The sequence below is a fragment of the Pseudophryne corroboree genome, chromosome 4, assembly GCF_028390025.1.
Source record: "Pseudophryne corroboree isolate aPseCor3 chromosome 4, aPseCor3.hap2, whole genome shotgun sequence".
NCBI lineage: Eukaryota > Metazoa > Chordata > Amphibia > Anura > Myobatrachidae > Pseudophryne > Pseudophryne corroboree.
In genome coordinates this window covers 23165344-23188088 of record NC_086447.1, presented here as the reverse complement: position 1 = coordinate 23188088, position 22745 = coordinate 23165344, and the positions used below count along the sequence as shown (strand labels likewise).

Genomic DNA, 22745 nt, shown 5'->3' with positions numbered 1-22745 from the left:
TGCAAAATGTACAATTGATATTTCAAAATCATCTTTCCAGCTTGAATTTCAATGATGCATTGGGGCAACGATTTTGTGAGAAACATCTTCACCCTTAAAGAAAGATTTTCTTAACTTCTTACCTGTGTGCTGATTAGATATCACCTGGTTTTCACATTAAACAGATTCCCACTTGAGAAAGCAGCAAGGATGCAGTGAGGTTTATGTTTCCTGGTGTCAACCTGTATTATTTCAGTGGACATTGTAATGAGGATGCATCTTGCTGCCTTTCCAATGAAGCAAGTTTTAATCAGTAATAGGTGAAAAACCATTCCTACAAAGGTGTTAATCAGAGACTTGGCTTTGTGGACACTTTTCAGAGAGCAAATGTGTTAGCATAAAAATTAAGCCATAAAATGGAGAGCTGATTAATCACTCAATTGGATTTCTCTGCCTGCATAATTTTTTTTCTCTGCAACCCCATGCTAAATTGTGCTTCCTGTTTTTTATATAATGACTTAATCAAATCTGACTCTGATTGCATCAGAGAAGGCCAGGTACCCTACACTATAAGAGGTGGTTTGAAATTTTGACTTGTCTACTTAAAGTTCACCAAAATTTGATCACACGGTCAATAACATCCCTGGGTGGGATTGAACCACCAACCTTTAGCCTAACAGCCGAATGCGCTTACCGATTGCGCCACAGAGACAGCTTGCAAAAGCGTGTACTGACAAAGGCTAAAAAGCATTCATCTAGAAAGTTTCCTAGAAAAAGGTTAAAAAGGCAATAATCTGGAGAGTTTTGCAAGATTTTTCTTCCATTGACCAACGAAGAAACACATTGGTACTTTCACATGATGAGTGAGTACTTCAGGATCTCTGACACTAACATGAGCAGCAGAGTGGCGCAGCGGAAGCGTGCTGGGCCCATAACCCAGAGGTCGATGGATCGAAACCATCCTCTGCTATGTGCACTTATTTTTTTGTTAATTAAATTCTTCCAAAACTGGGATTGATATTTTGACTCTTTTATTTTTACTTAAAGTACAATAACTTTTAACATTTTAATTTGTTTTAATAGTATATTGACAGCATTGTTTTCTTTCAGAAATCCACTTAATTTTCTTTACCCTATTACTGAAATGGTAATTGACAAAAACAAGCTACATTGTCACCAGAAGAGCAATGCAAAATGTACAATTGATATTTCAAAATCATCTTTCCAGCTTGAATTTCAATGATGCATTGGGGCAACGATTTTGTGAGAAACATCTTCACCCTTAAAGAAAGATTTTCTTAACTTCTTACCTGTGTGCTGATTAGATATCACCTGGTTTTCACATTAAACAGATTCCCACTTGAGAAAGCAGCAAGGATACAGTGAGGTTTATGTTTCTTGGTGTCAACCTGTATTATTTCAGTGGACATTGTAATGAGGATGCATCTTGCTGCCTTTCCAATGAAGCAAGTTTTAATCAGTAATAGGTGAAAAACCATTCCTACAAAGGTGTTAATCAGAGACTTGGCTTTGTGGACACTTTTCAGAGAGCAAATGTGTTAGCATAAAAATAAAGCCATAAAATGGAGAGCTGATTAATCACTCAATTGGATATCTCTGCCTGCATAATTTTTTTTCTCTGCAACCCCATGCTAAATTGTGCTTCCTGTTTTTTATAAAATGACTTAATCAAATCTGACTCTGATTGCATCAGAGAAGGCCAGATACCCTACAATATAAGAGGTGGTTTGAAATTTTGACTTGTCTACTTAAAGATCACCAAAATTTGATCACACGGTCAATTACATCCCTGGGTGGGATTAAACCACCAACCTTTCGGTTAACAGCCGAACGCGCTAACAGATTGCACCACAGAGACAGCTTGCAAAAGCTTGTACTGACAAAGGCTAAAAAGCATTCATCTAGAAAGTTTCCTAGAAAAAGGTTAAAAAGGCAATAATCTGGAGAGTTTTGCAAGATTTTTCTTCCATTGACCAATGAAGAAACACATTGGTACTTTCACATGATGAGTGAGTACTTCAGGATCTTTTACACTTACATGAGCAGCAGAGTGGCGCAGCGGAAGCGTGCTGGGCCCATAACCCAGAGGTCGATGGATCGAAACCAACCTCTGCTATGTGCACTTATTTTTTTTGTTAATTAAATTCTTCCAAAACTGGGATTGATATTTTGACTCTTTTATTTTTACCTAAAGTACAATAACTTTTAACATTTTAATTTGTTTTAATAGTATATTGACAGCATTGTTTTCTTTCAGAAATCCACTTAATTTTCTTTACCCTATTACTGAAATGGTAATTGACAAAAACAAGCTACATTGTCACCAGAAGAGCAATGCAAAATGTACAATTGATATTTCAAAATCATCTTTCCAGCTTGAATTTCAATGATGCATTGGGGCAACGATTTTGTGAGAAACATCTTCACCCTTAAATAAAGATTTTCTTAACTTCTTACCTGTGTGCTGATTAGATATCACCTGGTTTTCACATTAAACAGATTCCCACTTGAGAAAGCAGCAAGGATGCAGTGAGGTTTATGTTTCCTGGTGTCAACCTGTATTATTTCAGTGGACATTGTAATGAGGATGCATCTTGCTGCCTTTCCAATGAAGCAAGTTTTAATCAGTAATAGGTGAAAAACCATTCCTACAAAGGTGTTAATCAGAGACTTGGCTTTGTGGACACTTTTCAGAGAGCAAATGTGTTAGCATAAAAATAAAGCCATAAAATGGAGAGCTGATTAATCACTCAATTGGATTTCTCTGCCTGCATAATTTTTTGTCTCTGCAACCCCATGCTAAATTGTGCTTCCTGTTTTTTATAAAATGACTTAATCAAATCTGACTCTGATTGCATCAGAGAAGGCCAGGTACCCTACACTATAATAGGTGGTTTGAAATTTTGAATTGTCTACTTAAAGATCACCAAAACTTGATCACACGGTCAATAACATCCCTGGGAAGGATAGAACCACCAACCTTTTGGTTAACAGCCGAATGCGCTTACCGATTGCGCCACAGAGACAGCTTGCAAAAGCATGTACTGACAAAGGCTGAAAAGCATTCATCTAGAAAGTTTCCTAGAAAAAGTTTAAAAAGGCAATAATCTGGAGAGTTTTGCAAGATTTTTCTTCCATTGACCAACGAAGAAACACATTGGTACTTTCACATGATGAGTGAGTACTTCAGGATCTCTTACACTTACACGAGCAGCAGAGTGGCGCAGCGGGAGCGTGCTGGGCCCATAACCCAGAAGTCGATGGATCGAAACCATCCTCTGCTATGTGCACTTATTTTTTTGTTAATTAAATTCTTCCAAAACTGGTATTGATATTTTGACTCTTTTATTTTTACTTAAAGTACAATAACTTTTAACATTTTAATTTGTTTTAATAGTATATTGACAGCATTGTTTTCTTTCAGAAATTCACTTAATTTTCTTTACCCTATTACTGAAATGGTAATTGACAAAAACAAGCTACATTGTCACCAGAAGAGCAATGCAAAATGTACAATTGATATTTCAAAATCATCTTTCCAGCTTGAATTTCAATGATGCATTGGGGCAATGATTTTGTGAGAAACATCTTCACCCTTAAATAAAGATTTTCTTAACTTCTTACCTGTGTGCTGATTAGATATCACCTGGTTTTCACATTAAACAGATTCCCACTTGAGAAAGCAGCAAGGATGCAGTGAGGTTTATGTTTCCTGGTGTCAACCTGTATTATTTCAGTGGACATTGTAATGAGGATGCATCTTGCTGCCTTTCCAATGAAGCAAGTTTTAATCAGTAATAGGTGAAAAACCATTCCTACAAAGGTGTTAATCAGAGACTTGGCTTTGTGGACACTTTTCAGAGAGCAAATGTGTTAGCATAAAAATAAAGCCATAAAATGGAGAGCTGATAAATCACTCAATTGGATTTCTCTGCCTGCATAATTTTTTTTCTCTGCAACCCCATGCTAAATTGTGCTTCCTGTTTTTTATAAAATGACAATCAAATATGACTCTGATTGCATCAGAGAAGGCCAGGTACCCTACACTATAAGAGGTGGTTTGAAATTTTGACTTGTCTACTTAAAGATCACCAAAATTTGATCACACGGTCAATTACGTCCCTGGGTGGGATTAAACCACCAACCTTTCGGTTAACAGCTGAACGTGCTAACAGATTGCACCACAGAGACAGCTTGCAAAAGCTTGTACTGACAAAGGCTAAAAAGCATTCATCTAGAAAGTTTCCTAGAAAAAGGTTAAAAAGGCAATAATCTGGAGAGTTTTGCAAGATTTTTCTTCCATTGACCAATGAAGAAACACATTGGTACTTTCACATGATGAAGGAGTACTTCAGGATCTCTTACACTTACATGAGCAGCAGAGTGGTGCAGCGGAAGCGTGCTGGGCCCATAACCCAGAGGTCGATGGATCGAAACCATCCTCTGCTATGTGCACTTATTTTTTTGTTAATTAAATTCTTCCAAAACTGGGATTGATATTTTGACTCTTTTATTTTTACCTAAAGTACAATAACTTTTAACATTTTAATTTGTTTTAATAGTATATTGACAGCATTGTTTTCTTTCAGAAATCCACTTAATTTTCTTTACCCTATTACTGAAATGGTAATTGACAAAAACAAGCTACATTGTCACCAGAAGAGCAATGCAAAATGTACAATTGATATTTCAAAATCATCTTTCCAGCTTGAATTTCAATGATGCATTTGGGCAACGATTTTGTGAGAAACATCTTCACCCTTAAATAAAGATTTTCTTAACTTCTTACCTGTGTGCTGATTAGATATCACCTGGTTTTCACATTAAACAGATTCCCACTTGAGAAAGCAGCAAGGATGCAGTGAGGTTTATGTTTCCTGGTGTCAGCCTGTATTATTTCAGTGGACATTGTAATGAGGATGCATCTTGCTGCCTTTCCAATGAAGCAAGTTTTAATCAGTAATAGGTGAAAAACCATTCCTACAAAGGTGTTAATCAGAGACTTGGCTTTGTGGACACTTTTCAGAGAGCAAATGTGTTAGCATAAAAATAAAGCCATAAAATGGAGAGCTGATTAATCACTCAATTGGATTTCTCTGCCTGCATAATTTTTTTTCTCTGCAAACCCATGCTAAATTGTGCTTCCTGTTTTTTATAAAATGACTTAATCAAATCTGACTCTGATTGCATCAGAGAAGGCCAGGTACCCTACACTATAATAGGTTGTTTGAAATTTTGACTTGTCTACTTAAAGATCACCAAAACTTGATCACACGGTCAATAACATCCCTGGGTGGGATAGAACCACCAACCTTTAAGTTAACAGCCGAATGCGCTTACCGATTGCTCCACAGAGACAGCTTGCAAAAGCTTGTACTGACAAAGGCTAAAAAGCATTCATCTAGAAAGTTTCCTAGAAAAAGGTTAAAAAGGCAATAATCTGGAGAGTTTTGCAAGATTTTTCTTCCATTGACCAACGAAGAAACACATTGGTACTTTCACATGATGAGTGAGTACTTCAGGATCTCTGATACTAACATGAGCAGCAGAGTGGCGCAGCGGAAGCGTGCTGGGCCCATAACCCAGAGGTCGATGGATCGAAACCATCCTCTGCTATGTGCACTTATTTTTTTGTTAATTAAATTCTTCCAAAACTGGGATTGATATTTTGACTCTTTTATTTTTACTTAAAGTACAATAACTTTTAACATTTTAATTTGTTTTAATAGTATATTGACAGCATTGTTTTCTTTCAGAAATCCACTTAATTTTCTTTACCCTATTACTGAAATGGTAATTGACAAAAACAAGCTACATTGTCACCAGAAGAGCAATGCAAAATGTACAATAGATATTTCAAAATCATCTTTCCAGCTTGAATTTCAATGATGCATTGGGGCAATGATTTTGTGAGAAACATCTTCACCCTTAAATAAAGATTTTCTTAACTTCTTACCTGTGTGCTGATTAGATATCACCTGGTTTTCACATTTAATAGATTTCCACTTGAGAAAGCAGCAAGGATGCAGTGAGGTTTATGTTTCCTGGTGTCAACCTGTATTATTTCAGTGGACATTGTAATGAGGATGCATCTTGCTGCCTTTCCAATGAAGCAAGTTTTAATCAGTAATAGGTGAAAAACCATTCCTACAAAGGTGTTAATCAGAGACTTGGCTTTGTGGACACTTTTCAGAGAGCAAATGTGTTAGCATAAAAATAAAGCCATAAAATGGAGAGCTGATTAATCACTCAATTGGATTTCTCTGCCTGCATAATTTTTTTTCTCTGCAACCCCATGCTAAATTGTGCTTCCTGTTTTTTATAAAATGACTTAATCAAATCTGACTCTGATTGCATCAGAGAAGGCCAGGTACCCTACACTATAAGAGGTGGTTTGAAATTTTGACTTGTCTACTTAAAGATCACCAAAATTTGATCACACGGTCAATTACGTCCCTGGGTGGGATTAAACCACCAACCTTTCGGTTAACAGCTGAACGTGCTAACAGATTGCACCACAGAGACAGCTTGCAAAAGCTTGTACTGACAAAGGCTAAAAAGCATTCATCTAGAAAGTTTCCTAGAAAAAGGTTAAAAAGGCAATAATCTGGAGAGTTTTGCAAGATTTTTCTTCCATTGACCAATGAAGAAACACATTGGTACTTTCACATGATGAAGGAGTACTTCAGGATCTCTTACACTTACATGAGCAGCAGAGTGGTGCAGCGGAAGCGTGCTGGGCCCATAACCCAGAGGTCGATGGATCGAAACCATCCTCTGCTATGTGCACTTATTTTTTTGTTAATTAAATTCTTCCAAAACTGGGATTGATATTTTGACTCTTGTATTTTTACCTAAAGTACAATAACTTTTAACATTTTAATTTGTTTTAATAGTATATTGACAGCATTGTTTTCTTTCAGAAATCCACTTAATTTTCTTTACCCTATTACTGAAATGGTAATTGACAAAAACAAGCTACATTGTCACCAGATGAGCAATGCAAAATGTAAAATTGATATTTCAAAATCATCTTTCCAGCTTGAATTTCAATGATGCATTGGGGCAACGATTTTGTGAGAAACATCTTCACCCTTAAAGAAAGATTTTCTTAACTTCTTACCTGTGTGCTGATTAGATATCACCTGGTTTTCACATTAAACAGATTCCCACTTGAGAAAGCAGCAAGGATGCAGTGAGGTTTATGTTTCCTGGTGTCAACCTGTATTATTTCAGTGGACATTGTAATGAGGATGCATCTTGCTGCCTTTCCAATGAAGCAAGTTTTAATCATTAATAGGTGAAAAACCATTCCTACAAAGGTGTTAATCAGAGACTTGGCTTTGTGGACACTTTTCAGAGAGCAAATGTGTTAGCATAAAAATAAAGCCATAAAATGGAGAGCTGATTAATCACTCAATTGGATTTCTCTGCCTGCATAATTTTTTTTCTCTGCAAACCCATGCTAAATTGTGCTTCCTGTTTTTTATAAAATGACTTAATCAAATCTGACTGCATCAGAGAAGGCCAGGTACCCTACACTATAATAGGTTGTTTGAAATTTTGACTTGTCTACTTAAAGATCACCAAAACTTGTTCAATGTTCAATAACATCCCTGGGTGGGATAGAACCACCAACCTTTAAGTTAACAGCCGAATGCGCTTACCGATTGCGCCACAGAGACAGCTTGCAAAAGTTTGTACTGACAAAGGCTAAAAAGCATTCATCTAGAAAGTTTCCTAGAAAAAGGTTAAAAAGGCAATAATCTGGAGAGTTTTGCAAGATTTTTCTTCCATTGACCAATGAAGAAACACATTGGTACTTTCACATGATGAGTGAGTACTTCAGGATCTCTTATACTTACATGAGCAGCAGAGTGGCGCAGCGGAAGCGTGCTGGGCCCATAACCCAGAGGTCGATGGATCGAAACCAACCTCTGCTATGTGCACTTATTTTTTTGTTAATTAAATTCTTCCAAAACTGGGATTGATATTTTGACTCTTTTATTTTTACCTAAAGTACAATAACTTTTAACATTTTAATTTGTTTTAATAGTATATTGACAGCATTGTTTTCTTTCAGAAATCCACTTAATTTTCTGTACCCTATTACTGAAATGGTAATTGACAAAAACAAGCTACATTGTCACCAGAAGAGCAATGCAAAATGTACAATTGATATTTCAAAATCATCTTTCCAGCTTGAATTTCAATGATGCATTGGGGCAACGATTTTGTGAGAAACATCTTCACCCTTAAATAAAGATTTTCTTAACTTCTTACCTGTGTGCTGATTAGATATCACCTGGTTTTCACATTAAACAGATTCCCACTTGAGAAAGCAGCAAGGATGCAGTGAGGTTTATGTTTCCTGGTGTCAACCTGTATTATTTCAGTGGACATTGTAATGAGGATGCATCTTGCTGCCTTTCCAATGAAGCAAGTTTTAATCAGTAATAGGTGAAAAACCATTCCTACAAAGGTGTTAATCAGAGACTTGGCTTTGTGGACACTTTTCAGAGAGCAAATGTGTTAGCATAAAAATAAAGCCATAAAATGGAGAGCTGATTAATCACTCAATTGGATTTCTCTGCCTGCATAATTTTTTTTCTCTGCAACCCCATGCTAAATTGTGCTTCCTGTTTTTTATAAAATGACTTAATCAAATCTGACTCTGATTGCATCAGAGAAGGCCAGGTACCCTACACTATAATAGGTGGTTTGAAATTTTGACTTGTCTACTTAAAGATCACCAAAACTTGATCACACGGTCAATAACATCCCTGGGTGGGATAGAACCACCAACCTTTAGGTTAACATCCGAATGCGCTAACCGATTGCGCCACAGAGACAGCTTGCAAAAGCATGTACTGACAAAGGCTGAAAAGCATTCATCTAGAAAGTTTCCTAGAAAAAGGTTAAAAAGGCAATAATCTGGAGAGTTTTGCAAGATTTTTCTTCCATTGACCAACGAAGAAACACATTGGTACTTTCACATGATGAGTGAGTACTTCAGGATCTCTTACACTTACACGAGCAGCAGAGTGGCACAGCGGGAGCGTGCTGGGCCCATAACCCAGAGGTCGATGGACCGAAACCATCCTCTGCTATGTGCACTTATTTTTTTGTTAATTAAATTCTTCCAAAACTGGGATTGATATTTTGACTCTTTTATTTTTACTTAAAGTACAATAACTTTTAACATTTTAATTTGTTTTAATAGTATATTGACAGCATTGTTTTCTTTCAGAAATTCACTTAATTTTCTTTACCCTATTACTGAAATGGTAATTGACAAAAACAAGCTACATTGTCACCAGAAGAGCAATGCAAAATGTACAATTGATATTTCAAAATCATCTTTCCAGCTTGAATTTCAATGATGCATTGGGGCAATGATTTTGTGAGAAACATCTTCACCCTTAAATAAAGATTTTCTTAACTTCTTACCTGTGTGCTGATTAGATATCACCTGGTTTTCACATTAAACAGATTCCCACTTGAGAAAGCAGCAAGGATGCAGTGAGGTTTATGTTTCCTGGTGTCAACCTGTATTATTTCAGTGGACATTGTAATGAGGATGCATCTTGCTGCCTTTCCAATGAAGCAAGTTTTAATCAGTAATAGGTGAAAAACCATTCCTACAAAGGTGTTAATCAGAGACTTGGCTTTGTGGACACTTTTCAGACAGCAAATGTGTTAGCATAAAAATAAAGCCATAAAATGGAGAGCTGATTAATCACTCAATTGGATTTCTCTGCCTGCATAATTTTTTTTCTCTGCAACCCCATGCTAAATTGTGCTTCCTGTTTTTTATAAAATGACTTAATCAAATCTGACTCTGATTGCATCAGAGAAGGCCAGGTACCCTACACTATAAGAGGTGGTTTGAAATTTTGACTTGTCTACTTAAAGATCACCAAAATTTGATCACACGGTCAATTACGTCCCTGGGTGGGATTAAACCACCAACCTTTCGGTTAACAGCTGAACGTGCTAACAGATTGCACCACAGAGACAGCTTGCAAAAGCTTGTACTGACAAAAGCTAAAAAGCATTCATCTAGAAAGTTTCCTAGAAAAAGGTTAAAAAGGCAATAATCTGGAGAGTTTTGCAAGATTTTTCTTCCATTGACCAATGAAGAAACACATTGGTACTTTCACATGATGAAGGAGTACTTCAGGATCTCTTACACTTACATGAGCAGCAGAGTGGTGCAGCGGAAGCGTGCTGGGCCCATAACCCAGAGGTCGATGGATCGAAACCATCCTCTGCTATGTGCACTTATTTTTTTGTTAATTAAATTCTTCCAAAACTGGGATTGATATTTTGACTCTTTTATTTTTACCTAAAGTACAATAACTTTTAACATTTTATTTTGTTTTAATAGTATATTGACAGCATTGTTTTCTTTCAGAAATCCACTTAATTTTCTTTACCCTATTACTGAAATGGTAATTGACAAAAACAAGCTACATTGTCACCAGAAGAGCAATGCAAAATGTACAATTGATATTTCAAAATCATCTTTCCAGCTTGAATTTCAATGATGCATTGGGGCAACGATTTTGTGAGAAACATCTTCACCCTTAAATAAAGATTTTCTTAACTTCTTACCTGTGTGCTGATTAGATATCACCTGGTTTTCACATTAAACAGATTCCCACTTGAGAAAGCAGCAAGGATGCAGTGAGGTTTATGTTTCCTGGTGTCAACCTGTATTATTTCAGTGGACATTGTAATGAGGATGCATCTTGCTGCCTTTCCAATGAAGCAAGTTTTAATCAGTAATAGGTGAAAAACCATTCCTACAAAGGTGTTAATCAGAGACTTGGCTTTGTGGACACTTTTCAGAGAGCAAATGTGTTAGCATAAAAATAAAGCCATAAAATGGAGAGCTGATTAATCACTCAATTGGATTTCTCTGCCTGCATAATTTTTTTTCTCTGCAAACCCATGCTAAATTGTGCTTCCTGTTTTTTATAAAATGACTTAATCAAATCTGACTGCATCAGAGAAGGCCAGGTACCCTACACTATAATAGGTTGTTTGAAATTTTGACTTGTCTACTTAAAGATCACCAAAACTTGTTCAATGACATCCCTGGGTGGGATAGAACAACCAACCTTTAAGTTAACAGCCGAATGCGCTTACCGATTGCGCCACAGAGACAGCTTGCAAAAGCATGTACTGACAAAGGCTAAAAAGCATTCATCTAGAAAGTTTCCTAGAAAAAGGTTAAAAAGGCAATAATCTGGAGAGTTTTGCAAGATTTTTCTTCCATTGACCAACGAAGAAACACATTGGTACTTTCACATGATGAGTGAGTACTTCAGGATCTCTTACACTTACACGAGCAGCAGAGTGGCGCAGCGGGGGCGTGCTGGGCCCATAACCCAGAGGTCGATGGATCGAAACCATCCTCTGCTATGTGCACTTAATTTTTTGTTAATTAAATTCTTCCAAAACTGGGATTGATATTTTGACTCTTTTATTTTTACTTAAAGTACAATAACTTTTAACATTTTAATTTGTTTTAATAGTATATTGACAGCATTGTTTTCTTTCAGAAATCCACTTAATTTTCTTTACCCTATTACTGAAATGGTAATTGACAAAAACAAGCTACATTGTCACCAGAAGAGCAATGCAAAATGTACAATTGATATTTCAAAATCATCTTTCCAGCTTGAATTTCAATGATGCATTGGGGCAACGATTTTGTGAGAAACATCTTCACCCTTAAAGAAAGATTTTCTTAACTTCTTACCTGTGTGCTGATTAGATATCACCTGGTTTTCACATTAAACAGATTCCCACTTGAGAAAGCAGCAAGGATGCAGTGAGGTTTATGTTTCCTGGTGTCAACCTGTATTATTTCAGTGGACATTGTAATGAGGATGCATCTTGCTGCCTTTCCAATGAAGCAAGTTTTAATCAGTAATAGGTGAAAAACCATTCCTACAAAGGTGTTAATCAGAGACTTGGCTTTGTGGACACTTTTCAGAGAGCAAATGTGTTAGCATAAAAATAAAGCCATAAAATGGAGAGCTGATTAATCACTCAATTGGATTTCTCTGCCTGCATAATTTTTTTTCTCTGCAACCCCATGCTAAATTGTGCTTCCTGTTTTTTATAAAATGACTTAATCAAATCTGACTCTGATTGCATCAGAGAAGGCCAGATACCCTACACTATAAGAGGTGGTTTGAAATTTTGACTTGTCTACTTAAAGATCACCAAAATTTGATCACACGGTCAATTACGTCCATGGGTGGGATTAAACCACTAACCTTTCGGTTAACAGCCGAACGCGCTAACAGATTGCACCACAGAGACAGCTTGCAAAAGCTTGTACTGACAAAGGCTAAAAAGCATTCATCTAGAAAGTTTCCTAGAAAAAGGTTAAAAAGGCAATAATCTGGAGAGTTTTGCAAGATTTTTCTTCCATTGACCAATGAAGAAACACATTGGTACTTTCACATGATGAGTGAGTACTTCAGGATCTCTTACACTTACATGAGCAGCAGAGTGGCGCAGCGGAAGCGTGCTGGGCCCATAACCCAGAGGTCGATGGATCGAAACCAACCTCTGCTATGTGCACTTATTTTTTTGTTAATTAAATTCTTCCAAAACTGGGATTGATATTTTGACTCTTTTATTTTTACCTAAAGTACAATAACTTTTAACATTTTAATTTGTTTTAATAGTATATTGACAGCATTGTTTTCTTTCAGAAATCCACTTAATTTTCTGTACCCTATTACTGAAATGGTAATTGACAAAAACAAGCTACATTGTCACCAGAAGAGCAATGCAAAATGTACAATTGATATTTCAAAATCATCTTTCCAGCTTGAATTTCAATGATGCATTGGGGCAACGATTTTGTGAGAAACATCTTCACCCTTAAATAAAGATTTTCTTAACTTCTTACCTGTGTGCTGATTAGATATCACCTGGTTTTCACATTAAACAGATTCCCACTTGAGAAAGCAGCAAGGATGCAGTGAGGTTTATGTTTCCTGGTGTCAACCTGTATTATTTCTGTGGACATTGTAATGAGGATGCATCTTGCTGCCTTTCCAATGAAGCAAGTTTTAATCAGTAATAGGTGAAAAACCATTCCTACAAAGGTGTTAATCAGAGACTTGGCTTTGTGGACACTTTTAAGAGAGCAAATGTGTTAGCATAAAAATAAAGCCATAAAATGGAGAGCTGATTAATCACTCAATTGGATTTCTCTGCCTGCATAATTTTTTTTCTCTGCAACCCCATGCTAAATTGTGCTTCCTGTTTTTTATAAAATGACTTAATCAAATCTGACTCTGATTGCATCAGAGAAGGCCAGGTACCCTACACTATAAGAGGTGGTTTGAAATTTTGACTTGTCTACTTAAAGATCACCAAAACTTGATCACACGGTCAATAACATCCCTGGGTGGGATAGAACCACCAACCTTTAGGTTAACAGCCGAATGCGCTAACCGATTGCGCCACAGAGACAGCTTGCAAAAGCATGTACTGACAAAGGCTGAAAAGCATTCATCTAGAAAGTTTCCTAGAAAAAGGTTAAAAAGGCAATAATCTGGAGAGTTTTGCAAGATTTTTCTTCCATTGACCAACGAAGAAACACATTGGTACTTTCACATGATGAGTGAGTACTTCAGGATCTCTTACACTTACACGAGCAGCAGAGTGGCGCAGCGGGGGCGTGCTGGGCCCATAACCCAGAGGTCGATGGATCGAAACCATCCTCTGCTATGTGCACTTATTTTTTTGTTAATTAAATTCTTCCAAAACTGGGATTGATATTTTGACTCTTTTATTTTTACTTAAAGTACAATAACTTTTAACATTTTAATTTGTTTTAATAGTATATTGACAGCATTGTTTTCTTTCAGAAATTCACTTAATTTTCTTTACCCTATTACTGAAATGGTAATTGACAAAAACAAGCTACATTGTCACCAGAAGAGCAATGCAAAATGTACAATTGATATTTCAAAATCATCTTTCCAGCTTGAATTTCAATGATGCATTGGGGCAATGATTTTGTGAGAAACATCATCACCCTTAAATAAAGATTTTCTTAACTTCTTACCTGTGTGCTGATTAGATATCACCTGGTTTTCACATTAAACAGATTCCCACTTGAGAAAGCAGCAAGGATGCAGTGAGGTTTATGTTTCCTGGTGTCAACCTGTATTATTTCAGTGGACATTGTAATGAGGATGCATCTTGCTGCCTTTCCAATGAAGCAAGTTTTAATCAGTAATAGGTGAAAAACCATTCCTACAAAGGTGTTAATCAGAGACTTGGCTTTGTGGACACTTTTCAGAGAGCAAATGTGTTAGCATAAAAATAAAGCCATAAAATGGAGAGCTGATTAATCACTCAATTGGATTTCTCTGCCTGCATAATTTTTTTTCTCTGCAACCCCATGCTAAATTGTGCTTCCTGTTTTTTATAAAATGACTTAATCAAATCTGACTCTGATTGCATCAGAGAAGGCCAGGTACCCTACACTATAAGAGGTGGTTTGAAATTTTGACTTGTCTACTTAAAGATCACCAAAATTTGATCACACGGTCAATTACGTCCCTGGGTGGGATTAAACCACCAACCTTTCGGTTAACAGCTGAACGTGCTAACAGATTGCACCACAGAGACAGCTTGCAGAAGCTTGTACTGACAAAGGCTAAAAAGCATTCATCTAGAAAGTTTCCTAGAAAAAGGTTAAAAAGGCAATAATCTGGAGAGTTTTGCAAGATTTTTCTTCCATTGACCAATGAAGAAACACATTGGTACTTTCACATGATGAAGGAGTACTTCAGGATCTCTTACACTTACATGAGCAGCAGAGTGGTGCAGCGGAAGCGTGCTGGGCCCATAACCCAGAGGTCGATGGATCGAAACCATCCTCTGCTATGTGCACTTATTTTTTTGTTAATTAAATTCTTCCAAAACTGGGATTGATATTTTGACTCTTTTATTTTTACCTAAAGTACAATAACTTTTAACATTTTAATTTGTTTTAATAGTATATTGACAGCATTGTTTTCTTTCAGAAATCCACTTAATTTTCTTTACCCTATTACTGAAATGGTAATTGACAAAAACAAGCTACATTGTCACCAGAAGAGCAATGCAAAATGTACAATTGATATTTCAAAATCATCTTTCCAGCTTGAATTTCAATGATGCATTGGGGCAACGATTTTGTGAGAAACATCTTCACCCTTAAATAAAGATTTTCTTAACTTCTTACCTGTGTGCTGATTAGATATCACCTGGTTTTCACATTAAACAGATTCCCACTTGAGAAAGCAGCAAGGATGCAGTGAGGTTTATGTTTCCTGGTGTCAACCTGTATTATTTCAGTGGACATTGTAATGAGAATGCATCTTGCTGCCTTTCCAATGAAGCAAGTTTTAATCAGTAATAGGTGAAAAACCATTCCTACAAAGGTGTTAATCAGAGACTTGGCTTTGTGGACACTTTTCAGAGAGCAAATGTGTTAGCATAAAAATAAAGCCATAAAATGGAGAGCTGATTAATCACTCAATTGGATTTCTCTGCCTGCATAATTTTTTTTCTCTGCAAACCCATGCTAAATTGTGCTTCCTGTTTTTTATAAAATGACTTAATCAAATCTGACTCTGATTGCATCAGAGAAGGCCAGGTACCCTACACTATAATAGGTTGTTTGAAATTTTGACTTGTCTACTTAAAGATCACCAAAACTTGATCACACGGTCAATAACATCCCTGGGTGGGATAGAACCACCAACCTTTAAGTTAACAGCCGAATGCGCTTACCGATTGCGCCACAGAGACAGCTTGCAAAAGCATGTACTGACAAAGGCTAAAAAGCATTCATCTAGAAAGTTTCCTAGAAAAAGGTTAAAAAGGCAATAATCTGGAGAGTTTTGCAAGATTTTTCTTCCATTGACCAACGAAGAAACACATTGGTACTTTCACATGATGAGTGAGTACTTCAGGATCTCTGATACTAACATGAGCAGCAGAGTGGCCCAGCGGAAGCGTGCTGGGCCCATAACCCAGAGGTCGATGGATCGAAACCATCCTCTGTTATGTGCACTTATTTTTTTGTTAATTAAATTCTTCCAAAACTGGGATTGATATTTTGACTCTTTTATTTTTACTTAAAGTACAATAACTTTTAACATTTTAATTTGTTTTAATAGTATATTGACAGCATTGTTTTCTTTCAGAAATCCACTTAATTTTCTTTACCCTATTACTGAAATGGTAATTGACAAAAACAAGCTACATTGTCACCAGAAGAGCAATGCAAAATGTACAATTGATATTTCAAAATCATCTTTCCAGCTTGAATTTCAATGATGCATTGGGGCAATGATTTTGTGAGAAACATCTTCACCCTTAAATAAAGATTTTCTTAACTTCTTACCTGTGTGCTGATTAGATATCACCTGGTTTTCACATTAAACAGATTCCCACTTGAGAAAGCAGCAAGGATGCAGTGAGGTTTATGTTTCCTGGTGTCAACCTGTATTATTTCAGTGGACATTGTAATGAGGATGCATCTTGCTGCCTTTCCAATGAAGCAAGTTTTAATCAGTAATAGGTGAAAAACCATTCCTACAAAGGTGTTAATCAGAGACTTGGCTTTGTGGACACTTTTCAGAGAGCAAATGTGTTAGCATAAAAATAAAGCCATAAAATGGAGAGCTGATTAATCACTCAATTGGATTTCTCTGCCTGCATAATTTTTTTTCTCTGCAACCCCATGCTAAATTGTGCTTCCTGTTTTTTATAAAATGACTTAATCAAATCTGACTCTGATTGCATCAGAGAAGGCCAGGTACCCTACACTATAAGAGGTGGTTTGAAATTTTGACTTGTCTACTTAAAGATCACCAAAATTTGATCACACGGTCAATTACGTCCCTGGGTGGGATTAAACCACCAACCTTTCGGTTAACAGCTGAACGTGCTTACAGATTGCACCACAGAGACAGCTTGCAAAAGCTTGTACTGACAAAGGCTAAAAAGCATTCATCTAGAAAGTTTCCTAGAAAAAGGTTAAAAAGGCAATAATCTGGAGAGTTTTGCAAGATTTTTCTTCCATTGACTAATGAAGAAACACATTGGTACTTTCACATGATGAAGGAGTACTTCAGGATCTCTTACACTTACATGAGCAGCAGAGTGGTGCAGCGGAAGCGTGCTGGGCCCATAACCCAGAGGTCGATGGATCGAAACCATCCTCTGCTATGTGCACTTATTTTTTTGTTAATTAAATTCTTCCAAAACTGGGATTGATATTTTGACTCTTTTATTTTTACCTAAAGTACAATAACTTTTAACATTTTAATTTGTTTTAATAGTATATTGACAGCATTGTTTTCTTTCAGAAATCCACTTAATTTTCTTTACCCTATTACTGAAATGGTAATTGACAAAAACAAGCTACATTGTCACCAGAAGAGCAATGCAAAATGTACAATTGATATTTCAAAATCATCTTTCCAGCTTGAATTTCAATGATGCATTGGGGCAACGATTTTGTGAGAAACATCTTCACCCTTAAATAAAGATTTTCTTAACTTCTTACCTGTGTGCTGATTAGATATCACCTGGTTTTCACATTAAACAGATTCCCACTTGAGAAAGCAGCAAGGATGCAGTGAGGTTTATGTTTCCTGGTGTCAACCTGTATTATTTCAGTGGACATTGTAATGAGGATGCATCTTGCTGCCTTTCCAATGAAGCAAGTTTTAATCAGTAATAGGTGAAAAACCATTCCTACAAAGGTGTTAATCAGAGACTTGGCTTTGTGGACACTTTTCAGAGAGCAAATGTGTTAGCATAAAAATAAAGCCATAAAATGGAGAGCTGATTAATCACTCAATTGGATTTCTCTGCCTGCATAATTTTTTTTCTCTGCAAACCCATGCTAAATTGTGCTTCCTGTTTTTTATAAAATGACTTAATCAAATCTGACTCTGATTGCATCAGAGAAGGCCAGGTACCCTACACTATAATAGGTTGTTTGAAATTTTGACTTGTCTACTTAAAGATCACCAAAACTTGATCACACGGTCAATAACATCCCTGGGTGGGATAGAACCACCAACCTTTAAGTTAACAGCCGAATGCGCTTACCGATTGCGCCACAGAGACAGCTTGCAAAAGCATGTACTGACAAAGGCTAAAAAGCATTCATCTAGAAAGTTTCCTAGAAAAAGGTTAAAAAGGCAATAATCTGGAGAGTTTTGCAAGATTTTTCTTCCATTGACCAACGAAGAAACACATTGGTACTTTCACATGATGAGTGAGTACTTCAGGATCTCTGACACTAACATGAGCAGCAGAGTGGCGCAGTGGAAGCGTGCTGGGCCCATAACCCAGAGGTCGATGGATCGAAACCATCCTCTGCTATGTGCACTTATTTTTTTGTTAATTAAATTCTTCCAAAACTGGGATTGATATTTTGACTCTTTTATTTTTACTTAAAGTACAATAACTTTTAACATTTTAATTTGTTTTAATAGTATATTGACAGCATTGTTTTCTTTCAGAAATCCACTTAATTTTCTTTACCCTATTACTGAAATGGTAATTGACAAAAACAAGCTACATTGTCACCAGAAGAGCAATGCAAAATGTACAATTGATATTTCAAAATCATCTTTCAGCTTGAATTTCAATGATGCATTGGGGCAATGATTTTGTGAGAAACATCTTCACCCTTAAATAAAGATTTTCTTAACTTCTTACCTGTGTGCTGATTAGATATCACCTGGTTTTCACATTAAACAGATTCCCACTTGAGAAAGCAGCAAGGATGCAGTGAGGTTTATGTTTCCTGGTGTCAACCTGTATTATTTCAGTGGACATTGTAATGAGGATGCATCTTGCTGCCTTTCCAATGAAGCAAGTTTTAATCAGTAATAGGTGAAAAACCATTCCTACAAAGGTGTTAATCAGAGACTTGGCTTTGTGGACACTTTTCAGAGAGCAAATGTGTTAGCATAAAAATAAAGCCATAAAATGGAGAGCTGATTAATCACTCAATTGGATTTCTCTGCCTGCATAATTTTTTTTCTCTGCAACCCCATGCTAAATTGTGCTTCCTGTTTTTTATAAAATGACTTAATCAAATCTGACTCTGATTGCATCAGAGAAGGCCAGGTACCCTACACTATAAGAGGTGGTTTGAAATTTTGACTTGTCTACTTAAAGATCACCAAAATTTGATCACACGGTCAATTACGTCCCTGGGTGGGATTAAACCACCAACCTTTCGGTTAACAGCTGAACGTGCTAACAGATTGCACCACAGAGACAGCTTGCAAAAGCTTGTACTGACAAAGGCTAAAAAGCATTCATCTAGAAAGTTTCCTAGAAAAAGGTTAAAAAGGCAATAATCTGGAGAGTTTTGCAAGATTTTTCTTCCATTGACCAATGAAGAAACACATTGGTACTTTCACATGATGAAGGAGTACTTCAGGATCTCTTACACTTACATGAGCAGCAGAGTGGTGCAGCGGAAGCGTGCTGGGCCCATAACCCAGAGGTCGATGGATCGAAACCATCCTCTGCTATGTGCACTTATTTTATTGTTAATTAAATTCTTCCAAAACTGGGATTGATATTTTGACTCTTTTATTTTTACCTAAAGTACAATAACTTTTAACATTTTAATTTGTTTTAATAGTATATTGACAGCATTGTTTTCTTTCAGAAATCCACTTAATTTTCTTTACCCTATTACTGAAATGGTAATTGACAAAAACAAGCTACATTGTCACCAGAAGAGCAATGCAAAATGTACAATTGATATTTCAAAATCATCTTTCCAGCTTGAATTTCAATGATGCATTGGGGCAACGATTTTGTGAGAAACATCTTCACCCTTAAATAAAGATTTTCTTAACTTCTTACCTGTGTGCTGATTAGATATCACCTGGTTTTCACATTAAACAGATTCCCACTTGAGAAAGCAGCAAGGATGCAGTGAGGTTTATGTTTCCTGGTGTCAACCTGTATTATTTCAGTGGACATTGTAATGAGGATGCATCTTGCTGCCTTTCCTATGAAGCAAGTTTTAATCAGTAATAGGTGAAAAACCATTCCTACAAAGGTGTTAATCAGAGACTTGGCTTTGTGGACACTTTTCAGAGAGCAAATGTGTTAGCATAAAAATAAAGCCATAAAATGGAGAGCTGATTAATCACTCAATTGGATTTCTCTGCCTGCATAATTTTTTTTCTCTGCAAACCCATGCTAAATTGTGCTTCCTGTTTTTTATAAAATGACTTAATCAAATCTGACTCTGATTGCATCAGAGAAGGCCAGGTACCCTACACTATAATAGGTTGTTTGAAATTTTGACTTGTCTACTTAAAGATCACCAAAACTTAATCACACGGTCAATAACATCCCTGGGTGGGATAGAACCACCAACCTTTAAGTTAACAGCCGAATGCGCTTACCGATTGCGCCACAGAGACAGCTTGCAAAAGCATGTACTGACAAAGGCTAAAAAGCATTCATCTAGAAAGTTTCCTAGAAAAAGGTTAAAAAGGCAATAATCTGGAGAGTTTTGCAAGATTTTTCTTCCATTGACCAACGAAGAAACACATTGGTACTTTCACATGATGAGTGAGTACTTCAGGATCTCTGACACTAACATGAGCAGCAGAGTGGCGCAGTGGAAGCGTGCTGGGCCCATAACCCAGAGGTCGATGGATCGAAACCATCCTCTGCTATGTGCACTTATTTTTTTGTTAATTAAATTCTTCCAAAACAGGGATTGATATTTTGACTCTTTTATTTTTACTTTAAGTACAATAACTTTTAACATTTTAATTTGTTTTAATAGTATATTGACAGCATTGTTTTCTTTCAGAAATCCACTTAATTTTCTTTACCCTATTACTGAAATGGTAATTGACAAAAACAAGCTACATTGTCACCAGAAGAGCAATGCAAAATGTACAATTGATATTTCAAAATCATCTTTCCAGCTTGAATTTCAATGATGCATTGGGGCAATGATTTTGTGAGAAACATCTTCACCCTTAAATAAAGATTTTCTTAACTTCTTTCCTGTGTGCTGATTAGATATCACCTGGTTTTCACATTAAACAGATTCCCACTTGAGAAAGCAGCAAGGATGCAGTGAGGTTTATGTTTCCTTGTGTCAACCTGTATTATTTCAGTGGACATTGTAATGAGGATGCATCTTGCTGCCTTTCCAATGAAGCAAGTTTTAATCAGTAATAGGTGAAAAACCATTCCTACAAAGGTGTTAATCAGAGACTTGGCTTTGTGGACACTTTTCAGAGAGCAAATGTGTTAGCATAAAAATAAAGCCATAAAATGGAGAGCCGATTAATCACTCAATTGGATTTCTCTGCCTGCATAATTTTTTTTCTCTGCAACCCCATGCTAAATTGTGCTTCCTGTTTTTTATAAAATGACTTCATCAAATCTGACTCTGATTGCATCAGAGAAGGCCAGGTACCCTACACTATAAGAGGAGGTTTGAAATTTTGACTTGTCTACTTAAAGATCACCAAAATTTGATCACACGGTCAATTACGTCCCTGGGTGGGATTAAACCACCAACCTTTCGGTTAACAGCTGAACGTGCTAACAGATTGCACCACAGAGACAGCTTGCAAAAGCTTGTACTGACAAAGGCTAAAAAGCATTCATCTAGAAAGTTTCCTAGAAAAAGGTTAAAAAGGCAATAATCTGGAGAGTTTTGCAAGATTTTTCTTCCATTGACCAACGAAGAAACACATTGGTACTTTCACAAGATGAGTGAGTACTTCAGGATCTCTGACACTAACATGAGCAGCAGAGTGGCGCAGTGGAAGCGTGCTGGGCCCATAACCCAGAGATCGATGGATCGAAACCATCCTCTGCTATGTGCACTTATTTTTTTGTTAATTAAATTCTTCCAAAACTGGGATTGATATTTTGACTCTTTTATTTTTACCTAAAGTACAATAACTTTTAACATTTTAATTTGTTTTAATAGTATATTGACAGCATTGTTTTCTTTCTGAAATCCACTTAATTTTCTTTACCCTATTACTGAAATGGTAATTGACAAAAACAAGCTACATTGTCACCAGAAGAGCAATGCAAAATGTACAATTGATATTTCAAAATCATCTTTCCAGCTTGAATTTCAATGATGCATTGGGGCAACGATTTTGTGAGAAACATCTTCACCCTTAAATAAAGATTTTCTTAACTTCTTACCTGTGTGCTGATTAGATATCACCTGGTTTTCACATTAAACAGATTCCCACTTGAGAAAGCAGCAAGGATGCAGTGAGGTTTATGTTTCCTGGTGTCAACCTGTATTATTTCAGTGGACATTGTAATGAGGATGCATCTTGCTGCCTTTCCAATGAAGCAAGTTTTAATCAGTAATAGGTGAAAAACCATTCCTACAAAGGTGTTAATCAGAGACTTGGCTTTGTGGACACTTTTCAGAGAGCAAATGTGTTGGCATAAAAATAAAGCCATAAAATGGAGAGCTGATTAATCACTCAATTGGATTTCTCTGCCTGCATAATTTTTTTTCTCTGCAACCCCATGCTAAATTGTGCTTCCTGTTTTTTATAAAATGACTTAATCAAATCTGACTCTGATTGCATCAGAGAAGGCCAGATACCCTACACTATAATAGGTGGTTTGAAAGTTTGACTTGTCTACTTAAAGATCACCAA

The 22745-nt window shown here is 36.5% G+C and overlaps 5 non-coding genes across 5 annotated transcripts; all 5 read left to right on the top strand.

The window, feature by feature from the left end:
• The first annotated feature begins 877 nt into the window (after positions 1–877).
• Positions 878–949, top strand: TRNAM-CAU (transfer RNA methionine (anticodon CAU)). Its single transcript has one exon. It is a non-coding gene; the product is annotated as a tRNA-Met (tRNA).
• Positions 950–5544: 4595 nt separating this feature from the next.
• Positions 5545–5616, top strand: TRNAM-CAU (transfer RNA methionine (anticodon CAU)). The gene has a single exon. It is a non-coding gene; the product is annotated as a tRNA-Met (tRNA).
• A 12744-nt stretch (positions 5617–18360) lies between these two features.
• TRNAM-CAU (transfer RNA methionine (anticodon CAU)) lies at positions 18361–18432 on the top strand. Its single transcript has one exon. It is a non-coding gene; the product is annotated as a tRNA-Met (tRNA).
• A 2261-nt stretch (positions 18433–20693) lies between these two features.
• On the top strand, positions 20694–20765 carry TRNAM-CAU (transfer RNA methionine (anticodon CAU)). Its single transcript has one exon. It is a non-coding gene; the product is annotated as a tRNA-Met (tRNA).
• A 1095-nt stretch (positions 20766–21860) lies between these two features.
• TRNAM-CAU (transfer RNA methionine (anticodon CAU)) lies at positions 21861–21932 on the top strand. Its single transcript has one exon. It is a non-coding gene; the product is annotated as a tRNA-Met (tRNA).
• The last annotated feature ends 813 nt before the right edge of the window (positions 21933–22745 follow it).